Genomic DNA, 10914 nt, shown 5'->3' with positions numbered 1-10914 from the left:
TTCTTTTTAAAAAATATATTTTATTGATTTTTTACAGAGAGGAAGGGAGAACAATAGAGAGTTAGAAACATCCATGAGAGAGAAACATCAATCAGCTGCCTCCTGCACACTCCCCACTGGGGATGTGCCCGCAACCAAGGTACATGCCCTTGACTGGAATCAAACCTGAGACCCTTGAGTCGGCAGGCCAACGCTCTATCTACTGAGCCAAACCGGTTAGGGCTAGCATTTTTTTTTTTATGGAAATAATAATGCTTAATTATAGTAAGCTTTAATCTTAGAAAATAGAAAATTAAAATAGATATTGCTTGATGGTTTTTAAATGGATTATAGTGGTACAAAGATTTGGCTTTCTTGACTTTAGTAACTACAAAGTTCATATATTTACCAATGCTAATTCATCATTATTATTTCTGAGTCAGAAGAAGTAGAGTATTGATAATTTAATTGATTGCTGGAAGAAATGTTCTTAGTACAAGTCATATGATACCCAAGGCTATGATAATCTTTAAATCAGAAATAGAGAGAAATAATTTAGTAAATGATTTTCTATGTAACACTCGGACTACCTTGCACAAGCCTTCACCTCTCTGAGCTTTCATATTCCTTACATGTAAGCTTGGAATAATGCTACAGATTTCATCATGCAGCTCTTTTTATTGTAGCAGTGGGAGGCGTGCTTCTTCAGCTTCCTAATCCAGAAGTGGAAAATAAAAGCCTTATTTATTTATTTTTAAAAATGCAAATTTGGTCATACTCTAAGAACTGTTTTACAATCTATTATTTTTACTTACTTATAAAGATAATAATTATATGTGGCATCATCAAATATAGACACCAGCATCTAATTATCCTTTTTTCTTATGATCTCCTATTTTTCTAGATCAGATAGTTCTTTCTGGAACAGAAACCACTTTTTTTTTTTTTGTCATGTACAGTTTTAGCAACAGGTTTCCAAAATCTATTTTGAAATTCATAAGCCGGAAATTTATTCATTATTTTGGTTCAACATTTCTGTTAGGTCATTATTCAGAAAATGAGAAATAAGCCAGTGTTGGAGCTATTAGATTTGGCTGGAAACAGGGAGAAGAGATTTCATGATGTGCTCCCCAAAAAGTTTACAATTCTATGTTCATGTTATTTAATGTATAAATAACACCAAAATTAAAATCAGATCACCCCAGTCCTAACTGCTTCTTTACTTACTGGATATGTACATGCTATTGCTGATCCCACTTCCTTGTGTTAAAGTGCAGGTACAAATCCAGCCTGGTTCCGAGAGATGTGGTGAGAATGAGAAAAACGTCACAATAGCTCTGGTGTATGAAAGCAAACTATAATAGTGAGATGATGGATTTCATGCTTCTTGTCATTTAACTAATTAATTAAATAAGCTATATTAATTAAAATACTAAAAAGAATGTATTAATGATCTTTGAATACATATATATCATAAGATATCTAAGGCTATGATAATCTTTGATCAGAAAATTGATTTTATTTTTATGGTTTTTCATTCTGAGAACATTTCTTCCAGTGATTTCATTTTCTCTAACAGAATGTTCTAAAATGTTTAATCATGGGTAAACTAACATAAATATTATTGAGGAGATACATTTATTTATTAAATATTAAATTGGTGTCTACTATGTAGCAGGTACTACTGAACATCCTTGATGTACATGGAATAGAGCAAGAACAGAAGAGAAAACAATAAAACCAGAAATATGCTCATGGAGCTTATATTCTGGTGGGGAGATTCCCAAAGACATATTATAAATGAAGATAGCATGTATCTATACTCAATATATATTTATATTCTTCTCACCTAGAAAACATCATTTAGTGCCTCAAATTTCATTTCATCATGCAACAAAATATATTTATTGATGTGACATTGAAATCTGTAATGCAGAAAAAAACCAATATTGCCTATTGCAAGGGAACATATCTAATCATTATTTTATAGTCAACAAAAGTATTTATATGTTAATATTTTAGTATAGCATTATATTATTTATAGTAAAAATGTCTTTGTTTTAATGAGGATTACATTCTAAGACTAACAATAATAACAGACACAATGTTAACATATTGTATTTACAAACCACTTCTAAAGTTCTTAATATGTAATGTTGCTCCAGAGGTTTCTGGCCAGGTTATAGTAATCAAAATGGACACAACTAGTTGATCATCTAACACTAAATAACCCAGTATTCATAATTGCATTGGGGGAAACCGTGATTGAGTGATTTTTAGTTATTTTGCAAACTGAGAGGTTCATTTTAATAGCTATCACTTTTTTAAAGGCATAATTAATTCAAAAAATCATGAGCATGATATTGAAGTTTTTTTTTCATAATTCCAAACTTCAAAAAAATGTAACCTTTCCACATTTAATAGATGGAAATATTGGTGGCCAATTTGGTAAAATGTTTAATATTTTTTAAACTAATTAGTCTCAGCAGAACCAGGACTTGACTAATTTCCAAATTTCTCAATTTCACACATTTATAAACTTGTCAGTATCATTTAAGTGCCTTTAAGCACATTTTAAATTGGTGTGAAGAAAGTCCTTCATCTTTAAAGAAGGGTTACTATATGGTTACCTTTGAATTGACTTTTTTCCTAATTACTAGTATTTATTTAGTCAGGAAACTAGATGTCTCCCAATGTAATAGTAAAATGTCTAGATTGACCGATCTTTTTAATTTTAAAAAAATCATTGTAAATAATTTTATGTCTAGTTTATAGAAGAAAATCACACATGAGATTTCTAATACATAATTATCTGTAGATATTTCTTATCTTTTGCAACTGTCTTTAGTGCTAATTCAATGATTATAAATTTTACCTCCTTCCTGCTTAGTCAGCAAAACAGACAACATTCATAAACATGTAAACAGGCAATCAGGTATATTAAATTTAAAAATGGAAGTTTTCTGTTTCTCTGTGTATATGTGTGCATGCACATATAAGATAAACCTGGAGTTCAAAGTAAAGGTATCTTAAAGATTTTTCTTTAAACATTCATGGAAATTGTTTAACAATTATGAAATTAAGCTATTTTTTAAATTTATTTTGATGATGGATTTGACCAAGTTTGCTTAAATGGTATCATTGCATTTATGCATGCCTTTGGCTTGACCTCCTTTGGAAGCATCGCATCAGTTGTCAAAAGAATATTTATCCAATGAAAGACATAAAACCTCTGAAAATAAGATAACAGATTTTGTAATAGCAATATTCCCTGTGCAGAAGAATATGGCATTAGGTAATAAAACAGCCTTCTATTGTGTGACTCCTTGCCATGTGGTCTCGGCATGTCTGTGAGAGAAGCAGGCATTTATTACTTTATATGTCCTCTGATACTTTGGGATTATCACTTAATTAACTCAGTACAAATAGATTGAACAAATGGTATAAATCCCAGTGGACACGACACTTAGAATTCTGTGATGGATCCTTAAAAGAAACTCTGAAAATGAACTAACAAGAAACGGAGAAGGGACACCTGCTTCTGATCAGGTTTTGAGTCTGACATTTTTATTTTTCTGCACACATATTTCAGTTTTGGCTAGCACATTTAGAAGTCAAAACTAGATAGACAGACATTTATAGAGCCTTATTCTAGAGCCTTTCCCATAATTCTCACTATGGGAAAAATATAAAAAGATTAGAGATTTAGTTTAATTCCAAATACAATTTTAAATATTTGTTCCATTGCAGTTGAATTTGAGAGATTCCAACAAAGCCATTAGTTGATGAAGGGGACATATTTTTATGTTTTAGGCAATAAATAGTATTTGCATATTATTTGTTGTAAAAGTATAAAAAGACATAACTAATATGATTGTGGTTTATTATTTTTCAAATTTCTCCTCAAAAGTGAACTTCAACCTTTTAATCCAATCTCTCTGCAACCATTTAGGAATCTGATTCAGCCCTTTCTGAGAGTACCCTACATAGTGGATTTAGAAGTTTTAACCCAAATTGCATCTAAAAGCAAGCATCAAAGAAAACTATAATGAAATTTAGCCAAACTATATCTCAGATTCATGTAAGAGCTGTAATTTTTCCTGGATTTTATTGTCAGTGGACCTTTTGTAAATGGAAATAAATATTCATATAAATTGTTATCAAAAGTGCACTAGACATTTTATAGCTTAATATATTTTAAACTATATAAAGAATAAAAAATGAAAGCATTATTTTGCTGACCATGACCAAGATTATTTTAGACCTTGAATACGAGAATACATTTGTGTTTGCATCTAAAGACAGAAGGGTGGCTTAATAGCCCTTAGTAAGGGAACAAAATCTCAGCTCCATGAAAGTCACTTCCGAATTGAATCCCGACAAGATGTCTCAGAGACAGGTCAATTGAATACATCACATCTGTTATGCAGAGATTTTTCCCTTGCTTATATCAAAGGGGGAAAATAAAGGAAAGAAAAAAGATTTTAAAAACTAAGATGATTAGAAAAGGGACTCCGAGAGTCTGTTTTGCTTGGCCAAAACTTCTAACACATTGATAGAATTGGACTTTGGAGAGCCATCTAATTTAACAAGTTGTTTGTATTTATTCCTTCCAGTGGTTACCAACTTTTATTTGAAGTGACTGCAGGGTTATCACATAGTGAGTGATGTTACTATATTGATCTGATAACAAACAAAAAAGTAAATAACAAAATGTTATTTTTCCAGATAATTAAATAAAAATCATCTTATAATTCATAAATTTTGATACTCTTGCATTTTCCTATATCCTATTTATTGACTTATACATACAAATTATACATAAAGTGGGATTTATGGGTTATTTATATTACTGTCACAGTAAACCATGTTAGTTTTTATTCCCACTTTACCCTTCCCTCGTGCATCAGGGGGAATATTTGTGGGAGTACCACCTAAAGGAAAAGACATTTTCTATAAGTAATAGCATAAGAAATCAGTCTATAATTGGGGATAAGAATGGAAACAATCCAAGTAGGAATCCTTGTCTTGAATTCATTACCTGGAGATGCATATGTCTGGGGAAGAGAACTGAGTATCCATGTGTCCAATTGAATATTGAGGACTAGTGCCACCTGACCAGCAGACCCTGAGCAACAGATGAATGGATTACTCTGACCCACATTTCCGTGAAAGAGAGGGATAAGGGACTGCTTGGTTATAGACACCAAGCAGCCCTATTCACCTGCCTCCTTAGGCTTTTATTATAACAACAACTTGAACTAAAATTAACTATTAGATACTATTAGCAGGGTAAGCATCCTTGAGGAGACATATGCGGCTGTAGTGCCCTTTAAGTAAGGACGTTTTGAAGTCTAAATATAAATATTCCAGTAAAATACCCAGGGGCTCTGACTTGCTTGTAAAAGTCAAGATAGGGTCTGCCACCTTCGGCCAGGTCCCCCAGAGGCCTCCGGCCTTTCAGGGGCTCCTCCTTATAGACTTTCTAACCAAGTCCCATGCTTCCCCACAGACAAGAGTACTGATAAAGTCTCTAAAGACACTGTAATCCAAACAGTATTTTTATAATAGCTTTTGGATCCCATGTTTCTACAGTTCTCAAATTCTGAGAGATAACCAAATTGACTATCATACATAGGCTCAAACCTGCCAGCAGAGAAATGTACAGTTGTCATTGCAGGCATCCAGTAGGTAACTATCATGCACTATTAATCCTCTTTATATTGACTTCCTATAAATTTTATTTCTCTGGTGAATGTCATTTATTTTCTCAATCCTAACTATGCTGCTGCTGGTCCTACCTATTTATGACAATATATCTTTCTGAACTTTATTTAGGAAACTGCCTTCCCTCTGACTTTTGAATATCTATTAAGATTATGATCTCAGGAGGTGGTTTGCGCAAATACCAGGATAGTAAGTATTTATAAATATTATGAGTGTAAAGAAAAATAACTTCTCATAAGTATCATGAGAATAAAGAGAAATAACTCTATAATACATTGTTATGTAAATTAAATGTTATTACATTCAATGATGTTGTTCTTCATTATACTTGGGAGGATCTACACACTTGGAATTACTTTCTACATTTCATTCATATAAACTCTTCACTAAAAGAACTAGCTTATATTTTTCTTTCAATGTTTTTACTACTAGCTTCTGGCTGCTCTGTCGTTTCTTCTTTCTAATTTTTGGCCCTTTTCTTATTGGTCTTTTAAACATTTATTGAACATGTTTTGCTCACAACAACACATTTTGACTCCCAATTAAGAATGTCATCTCTTTTATTTAAATTCACAAGTTCTTGGCAACCAATAGACATAATTTCTGTCATTTTAAAGTGGAAGTGCCTTTTACTTTACAAAGGTAAAAATGTTTTTTCTTCATAATAAATAACAGACAATCCTATGATTCACTCTACAATATAGGGAAACTCCTGGTTCAATTCTAAAAGGGATTGATATATACATTTATCATTAAATGGCCTATTTCCAACTGAATTAATGGCTTTTGTTGCATTTTTATCTAGCCAGAAGCATAGATTTTGACTTATTTGTTAACCAGGTCATTAACTAAACCTAATAGCAATAATTAAAAAAATAAAGTATATTATTTGTTGAGTCTGTCTACTATGTATTCATGTATTATGTTAGGAGATGATAGATATATGCTAGATAGATAGCTAGATAGATAGCTAGATAGATAGATAATAGATAGATGACAATCTATAATAATAAACAGGTAATATGCTAATTAGACCGGACAGCCAAATGACCTTCCAGTCATCCTTCCAGATGAAGCCACAGTGGCGGTTAGGGGCAATCAGACAGGCAGGTGAGCAGTTAGGGGCTATCAGGCAGGCAGGCAGGCAGGCAGAGTGGTTAGGGGCATTGAGGCAGGCAGGTGAGTGTTTAGAGGCAATGAGGCAGGCAGGTCGAGTGGTTAGGGGTGATCAGGCAGGCAAGTAGAGTGGTTAGGGGCATCAGGCAGGTAGATGAGTGGTTAGGGGTGATGAGGCTGGCAGGCGAGTGGTTAGGAGCCAGCTGTCCCGATTGCAAGAGGGTGCAGGCTGGGCTGAGGGACCACCCCCTCCATGCACAAATTTTGCGCACTGGGCCTCTAGTCTAATATAATTTTCACAATAATTTTAATATCATTTCCACTTTTCAAATGAGAAAATGAAGAATAATATATTTATAGATTTCAAAACTAGCATGATTTACAGGAATATTTGCATTTGAAGTCAATAAGACCCCAAGAGAACCAAAAGTTAGGTTCTTTGCACTATCCCCAACATTTCAAATTAGGACTTATCCCTCTCTTCTTTAAGGGTATGGAAGCAATTCCTAGGTGCCTGTAAATTAAGCCAAAACCAAGGCTACAAGTAAATATGCCTATAGCCATATATTGCAAGAAAATCCACATCTCCAGGTACTATTTAGTGCTAAAGCTAATCTTGTCAGAAAAAAAGAGATACATTCCTGATTTTAGTTTTGGGGAATTTGGCCCAAGATGAGGCAGAACATTTTATGGGATCTATATCATATACTTATGTTTCTGCAAATACGAACTATCTAATCGATGAGCTTTAAAATTGACCAGTGAGTTAGTAAGTTGTTTGTAACTTTACTAATAAAGTTAATTCTTCATTATTTACACATTTCTCATAATACTTTTTATAAGTATACATTTTAATATAAAGTTTATAATAACAATATAATGCAAACAGAATGATATTTTTAAATGTAGAGGTTTGGAGAGAAAGTACTTAATTTTACATTCTTTCATGTTTTGAACCAATTATGAAAGATATAAGAATGGAGTGATAATTTAAATAATAAATTCTTTTTTTGGTGTTACAACTGAACATAAAAGTAATCTAGGTTAGGGTGTAATATGTGTGGGCTAAAAAAATTGCCAGACAATTTGGTAAACTATTTTTTTACCATGGGAACAAAACCTTTCTGTACAGAGTTTGTACTTGGATAAATCTCTCTTTAAATACCAACAAGAAGAAAAAAATATGTGGGCTACATGTCAACACTTTGAAATATACTTAACCTTTAAATTGCAAAAGGAATAGCTGTTGAGAGGGAATGAAAGAAAGCGGAAGAGAGAGAGAGGGGGGGACCATCAATAAGTTAGCCTAAGTATGAGTACTATTCTTTAATGCAGTTCTAAAATGCACTTATCAAATCTATAATATTTTCTGTGTTTTTTTTTAATTATAGGTGCATTTTTCTTTCATCTCTTCAGTTTCTTTCAAATATTTTGAGAGATTTTATGTCTTTAAAGACTCTCCAAAATGTTGTTATTACTAATATTTAATACTTAAGGAGCATTTATAACAGTCTTTAGAAATTTTATTCAGTGCATTTATGCCTTTGTTCTTGTTTTATTCCATTTTGCATGCCTGTGTTTACTTCACGCATTAAACAAATCAGTACCTGCCAATATCCATTTCTGTTAGTTTTGTCATAGGTATTGATATTCTCTGAGAGGAAAAAAACAATGGGACCTGAATGAGTCAGAATGTTATTGAACTCCATTAAATCTTACTTTTCAAGATAATTTTTTGAGATGTAATGTGAAACAAAAGGATACATTGAACATTAGTATCACCATCATGGCTACAATTTCAGTGGTATTTCAAAGCAAGTAATAATTGTCCAATTATTGAGTAAAGTCATAAATAGCACACTGATTAAGAATTGTAAATTAGGAGGGATTTCTTACTCAGTAGTGCACAAATGTTGACTGTAACTAATTTTTTTCACTGATTAGTTGTGCAAATAGACTTTCAGTTGGAGAAAAGTTAAGAATTTCAACCCAGCCACATTACAGAGAAATTACCTTACGCTCTATAACCTGCCTTCTCCCCCCAATTCTGGCCCAGACTCTCCAGGTAGTCTATCATATGTAAAACATGCAACAATTGATCTGAATACCTAGATTTGACCAGCTGTTTCATTTTGCTACCAGACTTGCTGTAATAGAAACCCAGCTATTAATGAACCCAATCTCCTTAAAGCTGGCAAACCAAGCTTATCTACTTGCTACTGTGTCACATCCATAGTAAAGAAGATAAAGAGGGTTTTCTAGGTCAGGCCAGCTAAATGTGAATTGCATTTTTTTATTGAACCAGTTGAGTCAATTGAGACTTTCACCAGGAAGTCACATCAGGCAACAGAAGGGAGAATTGAGAGGGACGGGGGGTGGGGGTGGGGGGGAATGGAGGTTCTTCTATGCAAACAACAAGAACCTGGAAACATGGCATTTCACTGGTTGGGAAGTAGGCACCTGGAAAAGCAGACACCGTTCTGGAAAATGCACTTCATTGAGCCAGTCTGCTACAAACCCAATAGTATTGATACTGTTGTAATGTAACCCAGTTACAAATAATTGGAAGGAGCAAAGGGACTGCCAAATAGTCTAGTCATTCACTTGTGCAGCTTTGCCAGGAAGCTGTAGCTTACCACAGCCCAGGAAGCCACCAGTCTATTCCCCACAGTCCCCGGGGTAGGTATTGCACAGGAGGAGGATAGATGCATGCCCAGGAAAGTCTAGGTGGCGTAGGAAGGCACTTGACTGCCAATCATACCTGGGCACAGGTCATTGGCCAGAGAAGACATGGCCACCACAAGCACAGGAAAATTTTGGATGTTTAATTCTCTAAGCAAACACGTTCACTCTCTTGTGTTTTGGGGGCTCTTAGGACTCTTGTCGCAGGGGGCTCACTCTCTTGGTTCCTCTGCACTCACCCACATGTCTCACAGCCATGTGGACCCCACACAGTGGACTGATGGACTGCACCTAGCCTGATGCTGTATCAGACCCAGCTCCAACATGGAACTGAAACTCTAGACACTGGCTTTGCTTTTAGCTCTTCTGAATCCCCAGCTGCACATGTTCCAGGACTGGATGAAGGGAAATGGGGCCTTAGAAACCAAGGGATGTAATTCCATGCAAATAAAAATCATTCATCCTCCCCTGTCTCAGAAAATTCTCTTTTTTCTCCATATATTGTAAGGCCCCACCCCAAGTACTCAGTGGGAGCAGGGATACCTCACTTTCACTGATAACGGTATGTTAGGGTTAGAAAGCTTTATAAACCCAGGGTGTTTTAGCATATGTCCCATAGATTGCGGGAGCCCAGTGTGACCCCAACCTTCTTTGGACTATGCCATGTTTTCCCTCAAAATATGGACAAAATGGGAAGTGATGTGAGAACCTCACCTTCTTCTCTGTGACCTATTATATGCCAACATACAGAATTTAATTGCATTTAGCCCTATATAAAGTGGTAAGAAATATAGCCCGTTTTCCAAAGTACTGAATGCTCTCTAAGTAGCATTAGCAGAGACTAGTCAATCTACACAGAGATTACTAGAGCAAAATCTATTTAAAATGCACAAGAAGGAAATATGAACACAAAGCTTTTAAATTTCAGAGTGATAGTAATCTAAATGCTTGTCAAAGGTTAAAGGTTGAACCCTGGCTGGGTGGCTCAGTTGGTTGGAACATTTTCCATACACAAAAAGGTTGTGGGCTCTATTCCCAGTCAGGGATTTGATCCCTGGTCATGGCGCATACTGGAGGCAAACGATCAATGTTTCTCAGATTGATGCCTCTCTCTTCCTTCCTCTCTCTAAAAACATAGCCTCAAGCAAGGATTTAAAAAGTTAAATGTTGAAGTTAGGGAAAATTAAATGGTGTAAATATTTTACTGGGGTAATAAGGATTCAATAGAGCTATATTTAAGGATAGATGATAAGATATTTATAATTCATTCAACCAACATTTATTTTCAAATTGTCTAGTAGCTGTCAGGCGTACTGGGTAAACATTAAAGAAGAAAAATAATGGCATAGAGACTACATAACTACAAATATTATACTTTTTGGATTTTTGGTAGCAAGGATGGTAGTTGTC

Source organism: Myotis yumanensis, unplaced genomic scaffold (assembly GCF_028538775.1).
Source record: "Myotis yumanensis isolate MYYU_CA2020_CCGP unplaced genomic scaffold, mMyoYum1.0.hap1 SCAF_1, whole genome shotgun sequence".
NCBI classification, from domain to species: Eukaryota; Metazoa; Chordata; class Mammalia; order Chiroptera; family Vespertilionidae; genus Myotis; species Myotis yumanensis.
This window is presented reverse-complemented; position numbering follows the sequence as displayed.